The following is a 20,920-nucleotide window of genomic DNA, read 5'->3' on the forward strand; positions in this document are numbered from 1 at the left end:
GAGAGAGAGAGAGAGAGAGAGAGAGAGAGAGAGAGAGAGAGAGAGAGAACATCATACTTCCCCAGTATATCTGGTAAAATATAATTATTTCTCAAAACTTACTTCTTATAATTATGGTTGAATTAAAGTTTTCACCAATTATTTTCAAATTTAGTGTATCCTTTTCAAGAAGGAAATATTCAAACATTCAAAACACAGACTGGAGGTCCTTGCCCCCAATTACTGAATCAGATTACCAAAGGCCTACGTCTTGCATTTTCAAATGTTTCCCATAAGGTTCCCTTGTGATGGAAAGAGCCATGTGCATAGCCTAGGGGAAGACTGCTGCCTTTTCTTGTTTTATGTGTATGTGTGTATATGTGTATCACCTGACTGCAGGTTCCTCTCCCTCTTTTCTGTCCAGTCCCCTTCCCCAAATTCTCTCCTCCAAATCTACTCTTCCTCCATTTCCAGACAGAAAAGAGCGGGTCTCCCTGGAATCTTAACCAAACATGGCATAACAAGATACAATAAAACTAGCTTTTATCAGGGCTAGCCAAGGCCAAAAATAGAAAGAAAAGGATCTCAAAAGTAGGGAAAAGAGTCAGAGACAGTCCCTGTTCCCCTTTGTTAGAGGAGTCCCACAAGAGCACCAAGCTATACAAAGCTAACATATATTCAGATGACCTAGGTCAGATCCATAGAGCCTCCCCAAGAATGGATAAAAAAGTTACACATTTCTACACAGTTTTAAATAATTGAAGAAACTAATGAATGTAATTCTTTGCAACGTTAAAAATGTGAAATTGGAATTTTCAAGTCCCTAAGTAAGGTGTTATTGGAATACTACTCCAATCCTGCACTGTGAGCTGCTTTCCACTGCCGTTGTGTAATGGAGTTGTGAAAGAGACCCTCCTGCCTTAAGCCCAAGATGGTTTTATACTCCCTTCAGTGAAGAAATTAGCCTGATTAAGGTATTAAATGAGCTCCGTATCCTTTCAAAAGTGTAATAAGAGACAGAAATCTTTTCCTCAGAAAGGTATTCAGGTGAACATTCTCTTATATGCATAGTGCATTATGATCACAAAGGGGATGGGGATGCACTCAACCATCTGGAGCTTGCTTCTGGGCCCCATACTGACTACCCACAACACCCTTCTGAACTGCATTTCTGCCATTGCAGAGACCTTCAATTTTGAAAGGTCATATTTGGAAGCACAGCCCTCAAATGCACACAATAGAGTCCCATGAAATCACACCTAGTTGTTTGTTATTATTTTAAAGGAATACTTTTCTTTCTAAGATACCGAGGCCTAAGATTCAATGCAGTCATGCTTACATGAAGAGTGTCCTGACTCATGCTATGAAAATCAATAAGCAATTAAGATCATGGATTAGGGTGCAGAAACACTTTAAGTGAACTCTGTCCTTCAGTGAAGGGTTGCTTGGTATAGTCCTAATCACTTTAACCTTCTCTCTCTCTCTCTCTCTCTCTCTCTCTCACTCTCTCTCTCTCATACACACACACACACACACACACACACACACACACACACACATAATGAGAGTAGAAAGAATTATCACATGGGACTTCTATGCAGATATGCTTGTGAGTTCACAATAGAGTCAAATAGCCCATAACTCTCTCAGTGTATTGTCGCTCCAATGATCTCATTTCTAAATATAGACAATTATGTAGTTATATATTGCTTTAAGTAGATATATGCATACATTTTCAATGTGGATTTATAAAGATTTAATGTATGGACACTATCTAAAAAATTCCCTTTTGCTGAATAGCATTATAACCGTTATAAGTAAATTTGCCCTACTTGACAACAAACATACAACTAAATATACCTGATGTGCTTCCTTTGTAAATTAAACATGCTTACCACTTCCCTTAACTCCACCCATCTCGACTGGCACTCAGCAGCCTGGCTCTCTAGATTTTTAGGTTATATTTCACCTGTTTGGGTAATTTCTTTACTTCTTTTTTACTTTCAGCCATGCTGAGAGCTCTGGACAAGGCTCTGATGTAATTGCTTTCTAATGAAATGTTGGAAGCTTTTAGAGACCACTCAGAGCAATTACATTTGGTTAGTCAGTGATGCTAGAAGCTACTCTCAAGCTATAAGTATATTTTGTTTTAAAAACATTTTATTATGTATTTCAAAGTCAAAATATTATAACTTTAATGTAATACATTACAACTTATATGAAGTTTGTTAAACACACACATTGTGGTGACATTGTCCTTTCCTCTTCAGAGTTAAGTGCCATAAAATTCCAGACTGTTAAGTATTGTCATTGAGCGACCCGCCCTCCCTGTCAACAAGGCATGACCATATGGGTTCTGTCCAGAGTCAAGAATCATTTCCTTCTTATAAAATTATCTTTCTATCTCAAACCATCAACACTATGAAGATAGCATCAGGCAGTAGGAAGTACCAGTGAGATATTGGCAGGCTAAAAATTAGTCCCAACTGCTTGTGACCAGTTTTAATAAAGTTGGCAACTTATTTAATGTCTTCATGCTTCAGTTTCTTCCCCTGAATGCTAATGGCTCTGTTTTTCATTCTCTACACCACAAACTTTCTGTAGATAATTAATTTACATCAACTCATCTGCCAAAGGAAAAGCGCTGGACCAGATAATGCCACTGATCAATTCCAGTTCTAAAATTTGTGATAACTGACAACATCAGTCCCCAGATTTGAATGGAACATCTTGAAATCCTCAGCTGGCTGCAACTGGAGCAATTATGGAAAGGCATTTTCCAACTAAATGAGCATTTATATGCATAAAAACCAAATGTGCTAAATTCTTTCCTTAAAAATTGTATCCTAACATTCCTAATTATACCTTCATGGGACTATGGGTGATAGAGGATTGTCAGTTTCATGCTTGTTTTCATAACATCTCCAAACAGTCATCAAAGGGACTAGTAAGACCTCGATACGATATTTGTAGAAAACACTTTAAAAAAAAAAAAAAAACCATGTAAGAGTAGCCATATCTGCAGGTCTCTGAAATATCCTGGATAGAGTTAATTTTCTCTTAGAACATGTTCAAAAAATCATGACAGTAACACATTAAATGAGTGTTCATTTATCCTTCCATTAGTCTACAAAAAGCATTACTAATGTAAACCTTTGTCATTGTTTAAGCTAAGTACATGCACTTACATGTCTATATGCATGTAGTAGGGACAATGTACACTTGGTCTGTGAGTACAAATTAACTGTGTTCAGTGTGAAGGTACAAGCTTAATGCATGAACATATATGTTATGTGTGTATATGTGTTTGTATGTTTGCACAGAGGGTGTTAATTTATTCATCCTTGTAGTCAATCAAGATACAGTAGCAACAGTGAACTTGGCATGACAGAAAAGTGGGGGGAAATTTTCCTAAGTTTTTTTCTATAATACATCACAGATCTTTGCTATCACTCAGGTGCTTGAGTGTGTCAATAAACGGCAGCAAAGTTTCAAAGACGACAACAAAGGCTGAAGAAAACCAGAGACATTGGATAACATGAAGTTAGCCAATGAAACAGTGACCAAAAATCATCTCAGATTTAACCTACATCTCCATTTCAATCACAGAGGGAAAAAATGCCTGGAGCATAAACCTGAATTATTTATTTTTATTCCACAATAGACATGTGGAAAAATGTGTTTTTGTTGTTTTAAGTTTAGTATGCACACTCATTAAAGTTTCTAAGCCAGTGGGGCTTTTCAGTCCACTGATTATTTCAAATGAGAAAATATCCTGAAGGGAAAAGAACCAGCACTTTGTCTTCACTGCTAACATTTTTATAATGATGCCATTCCCTCACATTTTACTGAATAGTAAAGTCTCTTATTTAAGCTAAGTAAATGAAGATTCTTTAAGTTAATGGCTTTGAGTTCCGCTGTTTAAAAGTTACACAAATTTATGAAATATACATATACCTATTTCATAATGAGATCCAATATTCATCACATGAAAATGCTGACATTTAAGTTATTCTCATTAAAACAATCTTGCAGCTGACAAGATGGCTCAGTAGGTAGAGTGGATTTTGTGCAAGCATGAAGACTTAACAATGGCACCTATGGATAAATTAAGACATGGCTGTGCACCTGTATCCATGTACGAGGAGGTAGAATGAAGGATCATTAGAGTTTAGGGACAAGCCAGCCTAGCTAAGCAATGATGTATAAGTTCAGTCAGAGACTGTATCTCAAGAACTAATGTAGAGAGCTGAAGAAGACAGCAGTCAGTATCATCTCTGACCTACAGATGAGCACATGCAAGCACATATTCACCTACATATATACAACACACATGCACACACACACCTCAAAGTCACAAATAGCTATCAACTAGCAACAATGGAAAATCCTAAGCATCAGCTGTGTAACATTGAGATTGAAATGGAATGAGAACAGACCTGTTAGAACGGTATGGTTAAGTAGTGCTTCCTGTATGTCTATGTGAGGTACAGCTTTACTGTACTATAAAGTATGCAGCCTTGTGCAGGGCAACAAAGATGTGTGTCAAAGATGTTATGAATGAGATGGCTTAGAGAGTGAAGGTGCTCACCCACAAGCCTTAGATGCTGAGCCTCATCCCAGAGCACACAGATCTTAAAGGAGAGAGTTGGTCCCTTCAGGTTGACCTCTGATCTCTACACATGTGCTAGCACATGCACAAACACAGTGATATATGCAAGGACTTAATAGCTGCTGTTTGTAAAATGTTGATTGTAACTAATTGTCTGAGATAAGGAATAAGGAAAACACAAGAATATTACTTAATTGTGATAAGATTTATTAGTTTGTTTATCATGTTTCACAATGGACCAGGGTATTTATCTCAAAAAAACAACAATGAATAAGACAGAAGAGTGAATTTAGAAGCACACAGATGACTTAAGTCAAACAATGACACTTATTAAATAATCTGAAGCACCGAGGTCTAGAGGAAGAGATTAGACACTATGTGACAATGTGCACTGTGCAGACAAATGCTGTAAAGATCTCTCATACAACTTTCTGTCAAGTTCAAAGAACTGGATAGTGGGATGGTGGTTTCCAGTGGCTGGAACATGGGAGTAACATAGGAGCCTGCTAATGAAGGAGTGTTGAGGTTTAGTTGAGCAACAGAGATGCTCAATTTGCCAAGCAAAACTATGTCTCTATTAACAATGAATTTTAATACTTTGCACACTTCAAATGTTATCAGTGGGGTAGATTTTATATTGCTTATTTAACACAATAAATAAGTGAATATTTTAATAAGTTGAGGTGCTGAAAGATCCAGTGGAACACATACCTATTTAGAAAAATTCTTGTCTCTACTCCATCAGGATTGAGTGCATAAGACATCTATAGTGAATTGTCCACAATGTGAAGATCTTAAACATACATTAGCTTTGCCACAGTCTGCGTAGTTCTAGAGGTGATGATTTAATATGCTGCAGGTCTAATCTCTTACCAGGGTCAAGAGTTCATCTCTGGTGGCAGGTGATCTTGAGGTTACTTGGAGGGTAGACTACTGCTAAGCTCACTTTTGTTGATAAGGTTCAGGTCCTCACAAGTGGGGAGGATAAGGACATCATTTTCACATTGGGTTTTATCTAGCTCTGCCTTGATTTCCTGACCATGTGCACTGCTTCTGCAGGAAAATCACAGCCTGACAGGATGGTGCTCTGAGACAAAAGAACGAGAGAGTTTCAATCTCCATGCACAAGTCATATCAGTCAAGTTCATCAGGCACTTGTCAGGAGGAGCCAGGCACTAGCTGCATTCCACACACAGCAGAAAAGAAATTAGAAAGGGACTAGGAGGGGACAGAGTTCATTTGAAGCCATTATGCTTGATGCCTGTCTCATGGAACCCCAAGTAAAGTGGGGAATCTTGTTCAAAATTGTTGTCGTGTCATTGATTTAAAGATATTTGAGCATGAAGTAAATATAATAACATTTTTCAAGCTTAGGGACATTTATAACCCCCAAAGCTAAAATATTTTAGATTTATCTTGTGCTGTGCTTTCTCTCATCTGATTAGTTTCATCTACAAGAGACTCTTTCAGGAATTGATGGACCTTGCCACCCAAAGCATTCCCCACATCATCATAGCTTCTACTGTATCATTTAGAAGCTATATTAATAGAAATATTAACATATGAAGTGTCATCTCCAGTAAGTTTTATTACATTTGTTCAAACCTCACCTTAATTTTATCAACTATTAAAGAAAATTCAAACCTTCCAGTATACAGTCTTCTCCCTATGTCGCCCAATCTGAAAAATTAAGAAAATACTTTTCATCATTTTAAGTTTCTTAATCTGCATATTTGAAATAAATGAATTCATATAAGTTATGATCTTTTTTTTCTTTCCTAGCATACAGTTTTCAAGAAACACATACTCCAGAAACTTCCATTCCATTGTCAAAGGATATTCTATTGCACTGCTATATTCAATTTTGTTTACCCCACCATATGCTAGTTGATTTGTACTTTTAGTTACCATTACCATAACACTATAATCACTCAGATACAACTGACAGTATAAAGCCACACCGTGATTTCTCTGGAATACTTTCCAAGAATGGTATTGTGTTAAATCTAGGTCATTGGGTAACTCTAAATTTAGCATTCTAGTGAGTGCCCACTATTCCCACGTCTCGGTACCATTTCTACTCCCACCAACAAAAGAGGAGACTCCCACTTTACAACACATCCTCCAGACCTTATTCCTCTTTTTTTTTTTTTATAACAGCCACCCTAGTGACAATGAATTCTCACACCTATTTTTAAAATAAGGTTTTGCCTTTTGAGATTATAATATAATGTCATATCTTCCTTTTAATTCCTCCTATGAACTTTTTGATCTTTCTCAGAATCATGGCCTCTTTTCCTCTGTTGATGAGTGTGTGTATGTGTGTCTGTGTATCTGTGTGTGTGTGTGTGTGTGTGTGTGTATTACTAAACACATAAATACAATTTGCTAACTCTACATGTTACTTGCATATCTATGTTTTCAGGTCTGAGCTGAGCAGTTGACATAGATAACCTAAGCTGTGATTTCTTTTTTTCCTGAAGAAGACTATTTCTCTATCTATGGAACTGTTTCTTTATTTCATGTTACATTATTTATTTTCTTTGTTTACGATTACCTTTCACCTTCAATTTTGCTGGTTTCTTATATGATTTCAGAGCTTGCCTGATTACTTGGGTTTGGCTCTATGTATGAGTACTTCCTAAGCAATCAGGCAGAATCACTTCATTGCCAGTCTGGTCACATTTTATTTTACTGTTTTTCCAACTTCCCTAACTAGAACCTCTGGGGTAATTTTGAGTGAAAATAGCAACTGCAAATATCCTTGTTTTGCTGCTTAAGGAAAAGAGTCCAACTTTCATCATTAAACACATTAGTGTGAGATTTCAGGAAATACTGATGACTAAGAAAAGAAGGCTGAGCCTGTTCCTATTCGGCTGACTATATTTATCATGAAAGGGTATAAAATTTGTCATGTGAGTTTTGCTATCTATTTGTCTGGCTGATGCATGCTTCCTTGGATAGATTTTCAGCTGGTAAGATGGCTTTGCATTTCTGGGACAAAAGTCACTTAGCTGTGATGGATATAAAGCATCTGTATATTGCTGACTGTTCCAGCTGGTACCTTGTGTTTTTTTGTATCTAACATGCCATATAGCAAGGTTTTAGGTAGTAGTAAACTAAACACATGAGGGTGGTTCTATAAGTCCTGCCACTAAATGATGTAAAATTACCTTAGTTTGTATGTGTGTTTTCTATGCTGTGTGTTCACATAACAATACCACATAAGAACATACTTCTCAAGAAATAATCCTATCATTAGACAAGTCATGCCTATGTGGTCACAAATGTAGTAACCTGTAGTTTTTATCATATTTTTTCCAACTAGTAAGTAACAAGTCTCAAATTTTCATGGTAGGTATCATCTACCCTCTTCTAATTGTGTGCATAATTTGTAGATAGTTGGTATTAATTCTTTACAAGTTTGCTGGTATTCTCCAGTGAAGTCATTTGGCCCTGGATATTCTTTGTGAGAATTTTAAGTTATCAAAATAACTGATATGTTATAAATGATTTTCTATTTCTAACTGAGTCCATTTGGCAGGTTGTTTTCATTAGCTTATCAATTTGATCTAAGCTTGCTAATTTTGCTGCTATGAAATATCCAAAGCCTTCTGGGTGGTGATTTTTATTAACATGGTTCACACTGTTGCTACTATTGATACATTGGTCTTTTACATTTAGATCTAGGTCTGCTTTGGTTTTGTTTTCCTTTTGTTTTATTCTGATTGCTCTGTACTTGGAGGAGTTGTTTGTTTTTGTATCTACAGCTTTCTTAGTGTGTTGTTTCTTTTCAAAATCTCTAAGTACCACATGATGGTTGCAGTGAATCCTATCTGTTCTGTTTTGTTCTTATCATTAATTGTACATAAAATCCCCCCCCCCCGCGCGCATGTCTCTATGTTTGATATCTTGTTCGTTTTTTTCATTTTATGGGGAAAAGTAAGGTATGATTTTCAAATATTTAATTTTGAATATAGGTATTTAAACTGTTGATTATCCTCTAGACACTGCATAGCTGTTAGGTTTGGATATGTCTTCATTTTCATTTATTACCACCTTTGGTTTTTGTCTATAATTTCTATCATTTCATTTATTTATTGAACATATCTGACTGCAGTTTCCCCTCCCTTCTCTCCTCCCACGTCTTTCCCCTACCTCCCTTCTTCCCCATGCACAACCTACTCCTCCATTTCCACTCAGAAAAGGGCAGCCCTCCCACAGATATTTACCACCCATGGCATATCAAGTTGCAGTAAGACTAGGTACCTCCTCTCCTACTAAGACTAGATGAGGCAACCTGTAGGAGGAAAAGTTCTAAAAGGCAGGCAACAGAGTCAGAAACTTCTCCTGCTCCCACTGCTAGAAGTCTCACAAGAAAACCAAGCAGCACTATGTACCATGTGTGCAGAGAGCCTAAGTCCATCCCATGCATGATCCCTGGCTGGAAGTTCAGTCGCTCTAATCTCCTATTGGCCCAGGTTATCAACATATTTTCTACTTTCCCTTTTGGTTTATTTTTAACCATTGTTTGGGGCTCACCATACATATCTTCTCAGCATCTCTTTCAATTGTTTAGTGACATAATCCAGAGAGAAGTGGGAATGGCACTGTTAATTAGCTTCCTCCCTTTCATCTCTGCTATCACTGATATACATATTTTGTACCTGTTAAACATCAGCCTTGCATTGTCATAATTAATCATGGATGTAAGTTTACATTTTTAATCCCAAAGTAAGAAATTTCAGTACAGAGATATTGGTAGATTTCTCTATGTGTTGCTTTCTCTGTTGTTTGTATGGCTGTGAGCTTCTATTTGCTGTTGTTTGCCTGATTCATTCAGCATCTCCCAGGCCTTGCCTCTTTCATGTTGCTATTAGAAATATGTAACATTTCCACATGTTGTAAGCCCAGCAACAAAATTACATGTGTGTCACTTTGGACAATTGCTTTCTAAATCTTTTTGAGATGAAAGTAGGAATATACATTTGTATTGCTTGGCCCATAATTCCAGAAGCATCTTTACTGTACTCACGGCCAGCTACACAGATGTCAGGTTTTCTATTATTATTTGCTGTGAGCCTAAAAAACTCTTTGTTTTTCCTACTAAGACTAGGTTGCTGGCTAGGGTTTCCTTAGCCTGACATCATATTTGCATATACTTACTTCACCTTCATTTTGAAAGGTAGCTTTGCCTAGATATCAGATGACCGTTGATAGCTGCTCTTACCACACATTGACTATGTCCGCTCATCCTCTTCTTTTGTCCATGCTTTCTGATGCCAAGTTAACTATCAATTTTCATGTGTTCTTCTTTCATAAAATTTGCTTCATTTAACTGCCAGGATAGTCTTCTCCTTAGCTTTACACATTTTTACTCCGTGTTTGTCTAATTCTTTGTGTTTATATTAGACATCATTGAACTTCTTGGATATACCTTAGTGATTTCTATCAAACTTGAGACTTTTCTCATATTGTCTCTCTGAAGACCATAATTTGCCTTTCTTTTCTCCCAGTCAACCTGCTACTTCTATCTTACATATGTCAGTTCCCTTCACAAGAAGTCCTATGTTCTCTGTGACACTAATGTTTTTCTTCCTTCTTTACTCTTTCTTCTTCCAACTTTTTAATCTCTGTTAATTTATCTATCAATAATCTCTATTAATCATTGAATATTTATCATATCATAACAAACTTCCTGTTGAATGTTCTAACAAATTCTTTTGTCATTTTAATAAAGGTACTTTGACTCTAAATTTTCTGTTTGAGTCTTTATTATAATATCTAGCACATTGATATTCCCTATTAGAGGAGATACTGACATTATATATTCTATGACATTGAGTATTGTGTGCTTTGGTTCTTTAAGTGCATTTTAAGTTCTTATTAATTGAACAGATAAAGTCTTTGAAGGAGATTATTATGCCTTTCTTCATTTTCTATGGATCAAACTGTTCTTCTTCTTTGAAGATCTTATAATTCTTTTGTTAAAAACTAAACATTTCAACTAGTCATTATTGGAGTTTTCATCCTGACTCCCTGCCCATCCTCAGACTCTTCTTTGCCTTATTTAATTATGTGATTTCTAATCTGACTAAATAGCCTACGATGAGTCCTTTGAAGTATGCAGTTTCAATGATGCTCCTTGGAGACTACCACTCTTGGAGGAGACAGCTGTTTAGGTCAGAGTTCCCTGTGTACCTTTCTCTTGAACTACCTACCCTTTCTGTGATGGCTCCTCACCTGCAAGCCTCCAGTAATGACCAGTTAATATATCTACCCTTTCTTGTACTTCCTTAGTTTGCAGAAGAATATTAAAGTTGAGTTCAATTTATAAAGATATGGATTCATAGAATCTCAATGAGCTTCCCTGATTTTCTCTGTTAAACATCTGTTTAGTCTGTGACTAGCCTATTACTAATCTAAAGATACAAACGGTCTCTTCAACACCCAGAAAAATTTAGCATCTTGGAAAGTGACCTTGGACTTTAATTATATATCTTTTTTCTCCCCAAATCTAGATTTCCATGGGGAGAAATTTGTGCTTTGTCCTCTTATTATTCACTGCCTTTGATTAAATCTCTTCTACAGAGATGTTGGAGGTGGACACTAAGGTTGTTTTTCTCAACACAGTATATGAACTTATAGGATGGGTTCCAAATCAAAGTAAAAGTCTCTGATCTACCCAGCTTGCTTTTCCTGGTATGGAACTACAACTAGAACTTATTGTTCTCTAGAGTTACAGATACCTCAGGAAGTCCTAGCTAGTTAGAACTCTGTACAAGGCACAGGAGGATTGCTGAGGGCTGCCTCTCAACAGTGAAACCATAGATGTAAACAGAGAGCTAAGGCAAGGAGTTCTGTCATCTTAGCGATACCCATCTGAGGTACAAATTCTACAATGCTAAGCTAGGTCAGAACAGGGGTCAAGGGTATCACTACTTTTATGAATCTTTCTATAATTTATTATTTCTTTTTATTTACTCCCTTGACTTTGTGACTTCCAAGAGGTTTTTAAAGATAGCTCCAAAAGCATTCTTTTCATACTAGTTGTTAATGCTTTCATGACAGGAGGTCTACAGAGTTCCTTATACCACCCCTCTAGTAGTCAGAACGCCACCATTTTTATGTTGACTGACTTATGATAGTAGAATTCTCACTGATATTTGTAGTTTGGGCCTTTCTGAATCCATCTTCAGCAGTTTATAGTGAAGATGTCAACATGAAATCTGGACCTTGTGACTTATTATTAAGAGAACCTCACTACGATAAGGTAAAGGCAAGCATCTGGTATTTCTTTTATGTGATGTGGATGCCCATCTGTTGTTTGATAGGTTCACAGAATTCCTGAGTTTGTCTTTCCAGTAGCTGCAGCCCTTGATAACTGTTTTCAGCTTGCATTTATAAAATAATTATATTGTGCCCTTTCCTGTGCTCCAGGATTGGTGGGTTTACTGAGTTTGGCTTTGACCCAAATTTCTTCTTTTCTACCTAAAAATGAATGTTGACCTACCTCCTCTGAAGTTCTATAGTTCTCGAATTTAATAAGATAATTTGCTTCCATATCCTTGTCTACACAGTATATACAGTTTTTAGGAGAAAATTATAAAAGATTAAGTGAAAGAATATTTTGTAATGACATTATCTTCTAAGATATGTTAGAGAAAGGATAGAGGTTTTTTTTTTCCCTTCATTTTCTTTTGCAAAGTGTTCTACTTGTATTCTTACCTCAACATCTGCTTCTTTTTTATCTTGCTCTCTGAGGATGAATGAATTTTAATTTAGCTCATTTTTAATATCCTTTAATCTCAGCTCTTTTAATTTTCTGTCCCTAATTTGCCATCTTCCTTTTATATGTAAGTCCTGTGTTAGAAATGGATCTAGAATTTCTGATTCTCTGCTCGGATGTGCTTTAATTCCTAGAGCGTGTATTCAAATTAAAACTCACTAGGGCTTTGGAAATATTTTGATTGTTAAATCTCTCATTGGTTAATTTTTAGAGAAACATTTTCAAATCCTAAAGTAGAGTGTGCAGGAAGTATTTTTGTTTAGAAAGAATTAAATAAAGAAATTAAATCTTAGGGGTTTTTTTTCTCTCCCTGAAAGACAAAGCAGTAAATTTGCTAACTGTTTTGGAAATAGAATATGTTCATGATCTTAACTGTAAATTTAGTCAGCGCTGGGCATTGGAAACCTACGATGAAAAAAATGCCATTTGAAGAAAGAACATATTAAAGTCACAGTGGGAAGTTCAGCCAGTAAACCTGAACCTTACTTACATGATCACTTACTGTTTTATCTACTGTACGTGCAGCGTAGATTTATAGATGTCATTTCTAACAGTTTTAAATTATTTTAAATACCTATGTGGTTAGTAGAGATGAAATTATGTCAGAATGCTTCTTGCTTTTTTATATGTAATATTCTTGCCCTTTTCGTATTTGATAATGTAAAAAAGTGTTCACAGGCATCATTCATCTGAGATCATATTCGAAATTTATCTCTACCATAGCCTTGTGCAATTTAAAGTTTTTATTATATTCATGTTAGTGTTTTGCATTTCAGTCATGATATTTAGGATGATAAGACTTTGGGTTGGACTTTTTATTTATGTACTATTAACAAAAATATGATATATAATATATATTATATTTAAGTATAATATATTTCTAATATATTTCCAATATATTATTTATAATATATTAGAAATTATAATATAATTATATTAATTATTTATAATGTATTTCTATTATATAATATAAATGCAATGGGTAGCTGGGTGGTAGCGGTCCAGGCCTTTAATCCCAACACTCTGTAGGCAGTGTCAGGTGGTTCTCTGTGCATCCAAGGGCAGCCTGGTCTACAGAGTGAGTTCTCAAACAGTCAAAGCTACACAAAGAGAAACACTGTCTCCAAAAGCACTCAAAACTTACAATTGAATTAAAATAAATATTATGGGTTATTGAAAACCATCATTTAAGCAACACCATTTAACCATTATTTTAACCATTATTTAACCATTATTTTAACCATTTAAACGTGGACATATCTTCCTGATTTTAAATTAATAGATGAACCAAACATATTTTATTGTATTTTGTCAAGGATTGGAACTTTCCATAGCTAAAAAAGTTATAGACAAGAGGTAGGGATGTATTTCCATTATAAAATGCTTCCCTGGTATACAGAAGTCCCTGGCTTGATCCTCAGTACATATATAGTGTACAGATTGTAGTATTTAACAAAATAAAATAAGTATATTTCTTCTCTTAAGGACTCATTCATAGTAGGTAAGGATTTTACCCTTTGACAAGAGGGATAATATTGTTTAATAAAGTTCTTGGCTTGCTTATTTAAGAAGCCTCCGAGGTTCTCATAAATTCCCATTTTCACTAAGCCCACAAGAAGAATAGCACAAACTCTCTGGCTGCAAATTAGAATTGGTATTTCATTACCTATTAATATTCATACTGCTTAGCAAAGGATTTAGAGAAAAACGACATTCCTTGTCATGCGTTATATCATGAAAAGCCCTTGACTTGACGTTATTGGCAGGTGGGTTTAACAATTTCGCTCAGACAGAATCACTCTAAAAGAGATATTTATCTATTTGATTTGCCTGGCAGAAGGCAAGGACAGACACCCGTTCTCAAAAGCTTTCTTTTAACTGAATCATCCTCCTCCTATGAAGCAGTGATTTCATTTCTGAATATATTTGTTTAAACTCAAAAAATAAATTCCACATAAAAAATTCCTGTGCATATTGGGTGGTCCCAATAGCAGGAAATGAACTGTTGTATTAGAAAGAGGTGGGTTGGTATTAATCTATTAAGACTTGCATTTATCTGATTACTTGTAATCATTATTTTTCGTGAGCAAAAAAATCTGAAAATGCTTTGCACTCCTTTGTGAGGTTTTGCTGTCATCCCTCTGAAGTGTATGCTTCTAAGGAACATTCCAGATATTTCAGAGTTTCTGTTCTTGTCAGGGTCTGACACACAGGTAGTTGCAGTAGGTTTATCCCAGAGACAAGATGACAGACATTGGCAATATTTAATCTACTTGGTTTCAAACAAGTTATTATTTTGCCTAACTATTAAGTCCTGTGTGTGTGAGATACAGAACAGTACACAATGCAGAACATATGAAAGAAAAGGCCAGGTTTTTCTCAAGAAAACAAAACCATAACTAATGTTAAAACATTAGAATCCTTCCTAGTGTGTCTTGAATTTCACCATACATATCAGCACATGCTCCTGGCTTCGGACCGTCTCTCAAATTCCATTCTTTCAAATTCTTTTCTAATTTTTATATTTGTGATGCTAGCAAATTCTGTACATGATTCTTAGTGTTAGACATGTAACATGAACACAACCTACCTTTTGTGTACGTGGTTATAATGCTAAATAGAATTCTGGTGAGCAAGTGTTTCAAAGACTATTTAACAGCATTTTTCATGGCTGCTCTTTCCTCTGTAAGAAGCATGTAACAATAGCTTTTTTTAAAAAATATATAAGGTTGTTCCTGTATAAGACAGCCAACTTTCAAGGGATCTTAGTTTCATTTCCTGTTGACGGGATGAAGCACCTTTCCCGGTGCATATCAAGATGGTATTCTAGCTCTGATTTAAGGTATGATTCATTATGATGGAGAAAGAGGCAACAGAAACCTGAAACAGCTGTTTGCATTAAGTTTGCATGGGAAGACAATGTTTACTAGAGCTCGGCTCTCTTTTGTCATTTTATATATAGTCCAAGAAAGAAGACATTGTAATATTTGGCACCCACAGAGGTCCTCCTACCTCACTTACTGACATTAAAATAAAGCCGTGAGGGTAGGCCTTGAGATCCACTTTCCAGGGGATTCTAGATTTTATCAAGTTGATAACTAATACTAACTACCATGCAAGTTTATGCAATATTGAAGTCCAGAGTAGAAACAATGCATTCGAATATGCTTAGCCACCTCCACCTAACAATAATTCAATACTGAAGGGATTACCAATTATTCATGAGATGACAGTCTGGCTAAAAATTCCACCATAAACAAATATGGATGACAAAATTGTACTTGATAACAAATTAATGAGCTAATTGTGGCTGTGCATACTTGTGATCCTAATACCCAGGAGGCTGAGGCAGGATGACTGAGAGCTCCAGGTCAGCCTGGTCTACATCGAAAAACACTCTCTAAATTAAAACCAACTTAAGTAAATAAGCAGTTGATTTTTTTTTTAATTGACCCAGGTTACCTAAAAATAGAGATACTGACATTCTTGCCCTCCAGTTACATCCATTTTTTTCAGTTATTTCTAACTGAAATATTCTAAGTGAGAAGTAACTCCAACCTTTCAGTACTTCCTACGTTTCTTCTGTGTTATCTTATCTCTCATTTTTAGTTCATTCATTCACTCCTTTTCTCTACAGATAACTGGTGATTATTCAGTATCTGCTTGGTACATTCATTGACACCAGAGAGGCAAAATTAAATTATTTTCAAGGAATTGTAATTAAGCAGTATATTTTTTATGTCAAAATAAAGTAGTATTTGATTTTTAAAAAATGCAGAATACAGTAGAGCCACAATGAATTTCTTTTTTTAAAAAAAGTTATTATTGGATATTTTCTTTATTTACATTTCAAATGTCATCTCCTTTCCCGGTCTCTCCACCACCCCCCTCCACTGAGAAACCTACATCCCATCCTCCCTCTCCCTGCTTCTATAAAGGTGTTTCTCCACCAATCTACCCACTCCCACCTCCCCACCCTCAATTCCCTATATTGGGGCATCTATCAAACCTTCGTAGAACCAGGGACCTCTCCTTCCATTAAGTGATGAAGAATATCTTAAAGGAAAAAAATGAAATGGTTTATGAAAATGGCTTGGTTTTATGAGGACAAAAGTGTAGGAAATTAGTGCCCAAAGAGAGAAGAGAGAGAAGAAACAGAATTGTGCATGCATTATAATGCTTCAGTTTTAGGGGAGTGTGGTGCTCTATGTCATTACACCCAGCTCTCAGAAGGCAGAGGCATGCAGATTTCTGTGAGTAAGAGGCCAACCTGCTTTACATAGTGAGATCCAGGACAAGCAGGATTATGAAGAGAGATGCTATTCCCTTCCCCACTCCACAATACAAACGATGATGATGATGGTGATGGTGATATATTCAGAAATAATGTTTCAGTCAATAATGAAGTCTGTATCCATGTGGCAAAAAACTATCTGTAGATTAAGAAACTGCTACCTGTAGGATTTGACCCACAATTGGTGATGGTGTATCAGTGTGCTAAGTGTGAGTTTTAAATTTTGGATGGGTTGTAAAAATCAAATAAATAATTGTGATATAGGTAGTAAGTATATTGCTGGCAAATATTTGTAAATCTTGAGGTACATACAATGATCCAGAGATGTGTACACTTGGAGTCATAAAGATAAAGATTTTCCCCTGTACCCCACTGCCCAGCTATCCATCTTTGAGTATTGTGACCCACTCTGTCCTTAGAAAAAAACAAAATCTGCAGAGGATAAATGCATTCCAATAACCCTTCCCTTGATAAACCTCCAGATGGAACATCAATTGTTGAGGAAGGGAATAAGAAATAGATTTTATTTCAAAGAAGGCTGCAGAGGAGAATTAGCAGGCATGAAAATTACCTTGTGTGGGGCAGGATATTGAGGAACATTTCAGCCTGATGTGCACCAGGAGTGGAAATTCAATTGTATTAATCACTTTAGCTTAGAACTATGCTGCCAGAAATATCATTTCTCTGCATTTTCTTATCGGACAACAATTGTTCCTATTTTCATAGATTTTTAACTAATTGTTTTCCCATAACATTCTAGAACATCATTCTTATTTGCGCTTCACACATGAGATTAAAAAGCAAGCTGCTTAGGCCACGAGAGTCCTCACCTGTATCTTCTTCTTTCAGGGTTCAGTTCATTTAGGGACTTGGATGTCGTTTGTAAGTGAATATGCTCAGTTTGGTTTAGCTTTATGTTTTCCCAGGAAGAGGGAACAGAGGAGACAGTGTTTACTTATAGACCTACTCTGCTCATCTGGAGCATGGTTTATCAGGCTTCCCCTCGTGTAGTCGGAGCTCCGGTAAGGCAAGCTCACACTCACTTGCTCTCTCCAGTTTGCTGTTTGTCCTTTCCCACACCTTGTGTGTGGGCTGCTAGCTAAATTTAGAATGCTTATCTTCAATGTATGGCAAAAAAAAAAAAAAAAAAAAAGACCAAAAGAGCGCAGACCTTCCCTTTGACATAGTTCATCTGAAGACGCAGGGATAGCAACTAACTACTTGGTTTTCTTTTCTCTTTGCTTTGCTGTGGGGGAATGCTTCTCATTTTTCCAGCTTTTGTTTGCATTTTCCTGGTACTGAGGCTGGGCCCACTCCCTGTGTAATAGAGCACTCCAATGCCTTACCATAGCATTCTTTCACTTAGTATTTTGAGCCAGGACTAAACTTAGCTTCTCCTGACTGTATCAGAATAGATGTTCTGAAGGACTGCTCATATACAGGGAAAACCCAGAACGCAGAGGCCCAACACTGTTTAAGGAAAGTTGATAGTGGTACTTTATGCCTATTTCCAAATCAAATCCTGGATATGTTTAGCAACTCAATTCTCAGAATGGTCAATAATAGCATAATTAACTCTCACTGACAAATTCTAATGTTGGTATTTCAATGATCAAACGTGTTCTTATTTATTAAGTTGCAGGAAGAATGAAAAATTGAGGTTTGATTTTTTTTCATCACCATTATGCAGTTGTGAAAATAAAATTTAAATGCCATTATCCCTCCAATACATACACCCTTCTGTCTCTGGTCTCTGTCATGCCTCTCTCTTGCTCATCGCTCTCTCTCTGGAGTTTGAAATTTTCTTTCAGCCTGATAGTGTCTTCAGCTTTCCTCTATAGTTTCTGAACATTTCCCTCATTGCACCATTATATAGAGCACACCTAAGCTCTCTGCAGTCATTTGTTTATAATCAAGACATAAGAAGTTAATTCAGAACACGTTGACAGTGGAAAGAGTTAAAATTTGTGCAATCCTACAATTGTGATGATTGTTGTGAACTTGTGTATGGACGAGATCTGTATCAGTGATATGTATTTCCAAATATGACAGCACTTCAGCATGTTGATTAAAAAAAAAAAAACAACAACAGAAGTGAAGTAATTAGCTGTGATTTTATTTTAAAACATGTAAAAGTGTCAAAAGGAAATTAATTTAATGATCTACACAGCAGTTACTCAAGTGAATATTATCATTCATTTAATTCTGTTGATATGTAGGTACAAATTATTTAAATAAACTTATCTTTTTATGTTGAAATTCAACCTGCTTCACATGGTAGCAAATGTTCCACAAAATTAAAAACAATAAAGATGTGAATTCTTTAATTTAGAGAAGGTATGGAGTGTAATAGCACAAAATGCAGAAACATTGTATCTGGGGGTTGGTAAAAGGAAGTGAGTGGTGGGCATCACATGCAGATCCTGAACTTTGAAACATTTCCCCATGAATGTGTTAAGCTGACATTAAAAGGGAAAGTACTTCTTAATGGAAATCTCAGCCTGACTTGACAGTAACATTACAGACGTTTTTTCCACTGCAGAGAGATATTTAAATCAATGACATTAACTCTAATAAGCTATATCATAGTGGAAGTATCCAAAAAAGTTTAAAGACTTTTCGGAGTCAGAAAATGAAGTACACTTTAGACAGCTTCAAAATCCTTCATTTACCATATACATACAGTTTAGCTATCTAGTATAAATCAGTGCTTTGTTCAAAAAAACTAAGCTAAAAGGTAGATCAATTCTTTTTATAGTCGGCTGCAGAGAGTTTATATGGAAATAAATGAACATACATTCATTTATTGAGAGAAACTCACAAATGATTAAACTATGAAAATTATATAATGTATTATGTAAAACACATTGATGTAGTTTGCTGCCTATTGCTATAATGAAGACCACAACCACAGGCTACTCAAGGAGGGAAGAGATTATTACTTATATACCCTGATCACAGTTCATCATTAAAAAAAAAAAAATTGCCAAGCAGAAGGGAAACCTGCAGTCTGGGAACTGGGAACTCAACCAGAGACCCTAGAAGAATACTACATACTAACTTGCTCGGCATGACTTTCATAGCCTGCTTTCTAATACAACCCAGGACCACCTGCCCGGAAGTGGCACTAGCCGTAGAGATCAGGGTTCTCCCATGTCTAACATTCAACCATGATCTTCAGGACTCCAAAGGTCTTGGACTGCTCTTTTTCACTAGCACTGCTGCTCACCGCACATGAACCTCATCTCATAGACTCAGGCTAGCTAGCTCCACTTCACAACTCCTGCCATCCTTAGTAGATCTACAGTTCTGGAATCTTCGGTATACTGGAATCACCACTAAACTGGACTATGTTTTTGCTATGATCTCTCCTAGTTCCTCTTCATGTACTCTTCCACATGGTACCAGTTCTCAGCTTTTCTCCACTGCCCCTTCAGACCTGAGGCTTTTTTTGCAACAAAGGCTGAACATTCACCAATGGCCTCTCCTAGCCTTTCACAATATCAAGCCACAGCATTTTCTGAAACCCCTTCAGTCCTGCCAATGTCTTGTCAACAACTCCAGAGCAACCTGTGGAACTCTTACACATTCCCAAAGTTAGCTACTAGACTGGGATGCAGCTTTGGTTTCTCTGAGCTGACGGTTTCTGAGGATATACTTCCCCAAAAGATTGCAAATCAATGGTTCTTGCCTATTCTTAATCCTAAATTTGGTATACTGCCTAGGTGACCAGTATTCCAAATGTCCCAGGGGAAAACAAAAACTTCAGTGGTTCTGGTCTCTCCTTAAATCACAGCTAATTCTTCAGTTTCAGCTGACCAGATATCACAGATTCATAATTTATCTATACAACATGAAGCACCCTTCTAGAGAGCTTAAGAGACTCTTAAACTTCCTTCCAAAACCTATCAAGCCAGGCCTCCATCATCTGCATTGCTCTCAAGATTCTTGTCTTCCAAGCTCTCAATACTCATTAAGCTCTGAATACTGAATAATTTTTATACCCCAAGATTTAGATACTTCTACAGTCTTCCCAAAATCAGCATGGCCAGTTATATCACAGAAATACTCTATAATTCTGGTATCAACTTCTGTTTTAGATAGGTTTCTATTGCTAAGATACAAGCCATGATCAAAAGCAAGTTGTAACCGAGTGTGGTGGCACACGCCTTTAATCCCAGCACTCGAGGCAGAGGCAGAGGCAGAGGCAGAGGCAGAGGCAGAGGCAGAGGCAGAGGCAGAGGCA

General features: G+C 36.4%; 1 protein-coding gene across 2 annotated transcripts in view; it reads left to right on the forward strand.

Moving 5' to 3' along the window:
- The window catches only part of LOC110291107 (bifunctional heparan sulfate N-deacetylase/N-sulfotransferase 4), a 328,990-nt gene that overhangs the window by 171,581 nt on the left and 136,489 nt on the right, over nucleotides 1-20,920 (forward strand). The gene's annotated exons all lie outside the window — the stretch shown is intronic.

The sequence above is a fragment of the Mus caroli genome, chromosome 3 (assembly GCF_900094665.2).
Source record: "Mus caroli chromosome 3, CAROLI_EIJ_v1.1, whole genome shotgun sequence".
In the NCBI taxonomy this organism is placed as follows: Eukaryota; Metazoa; Chordata; class Mammalia; order Rodentia; family Muridae; genus Mus; species Mus caroli.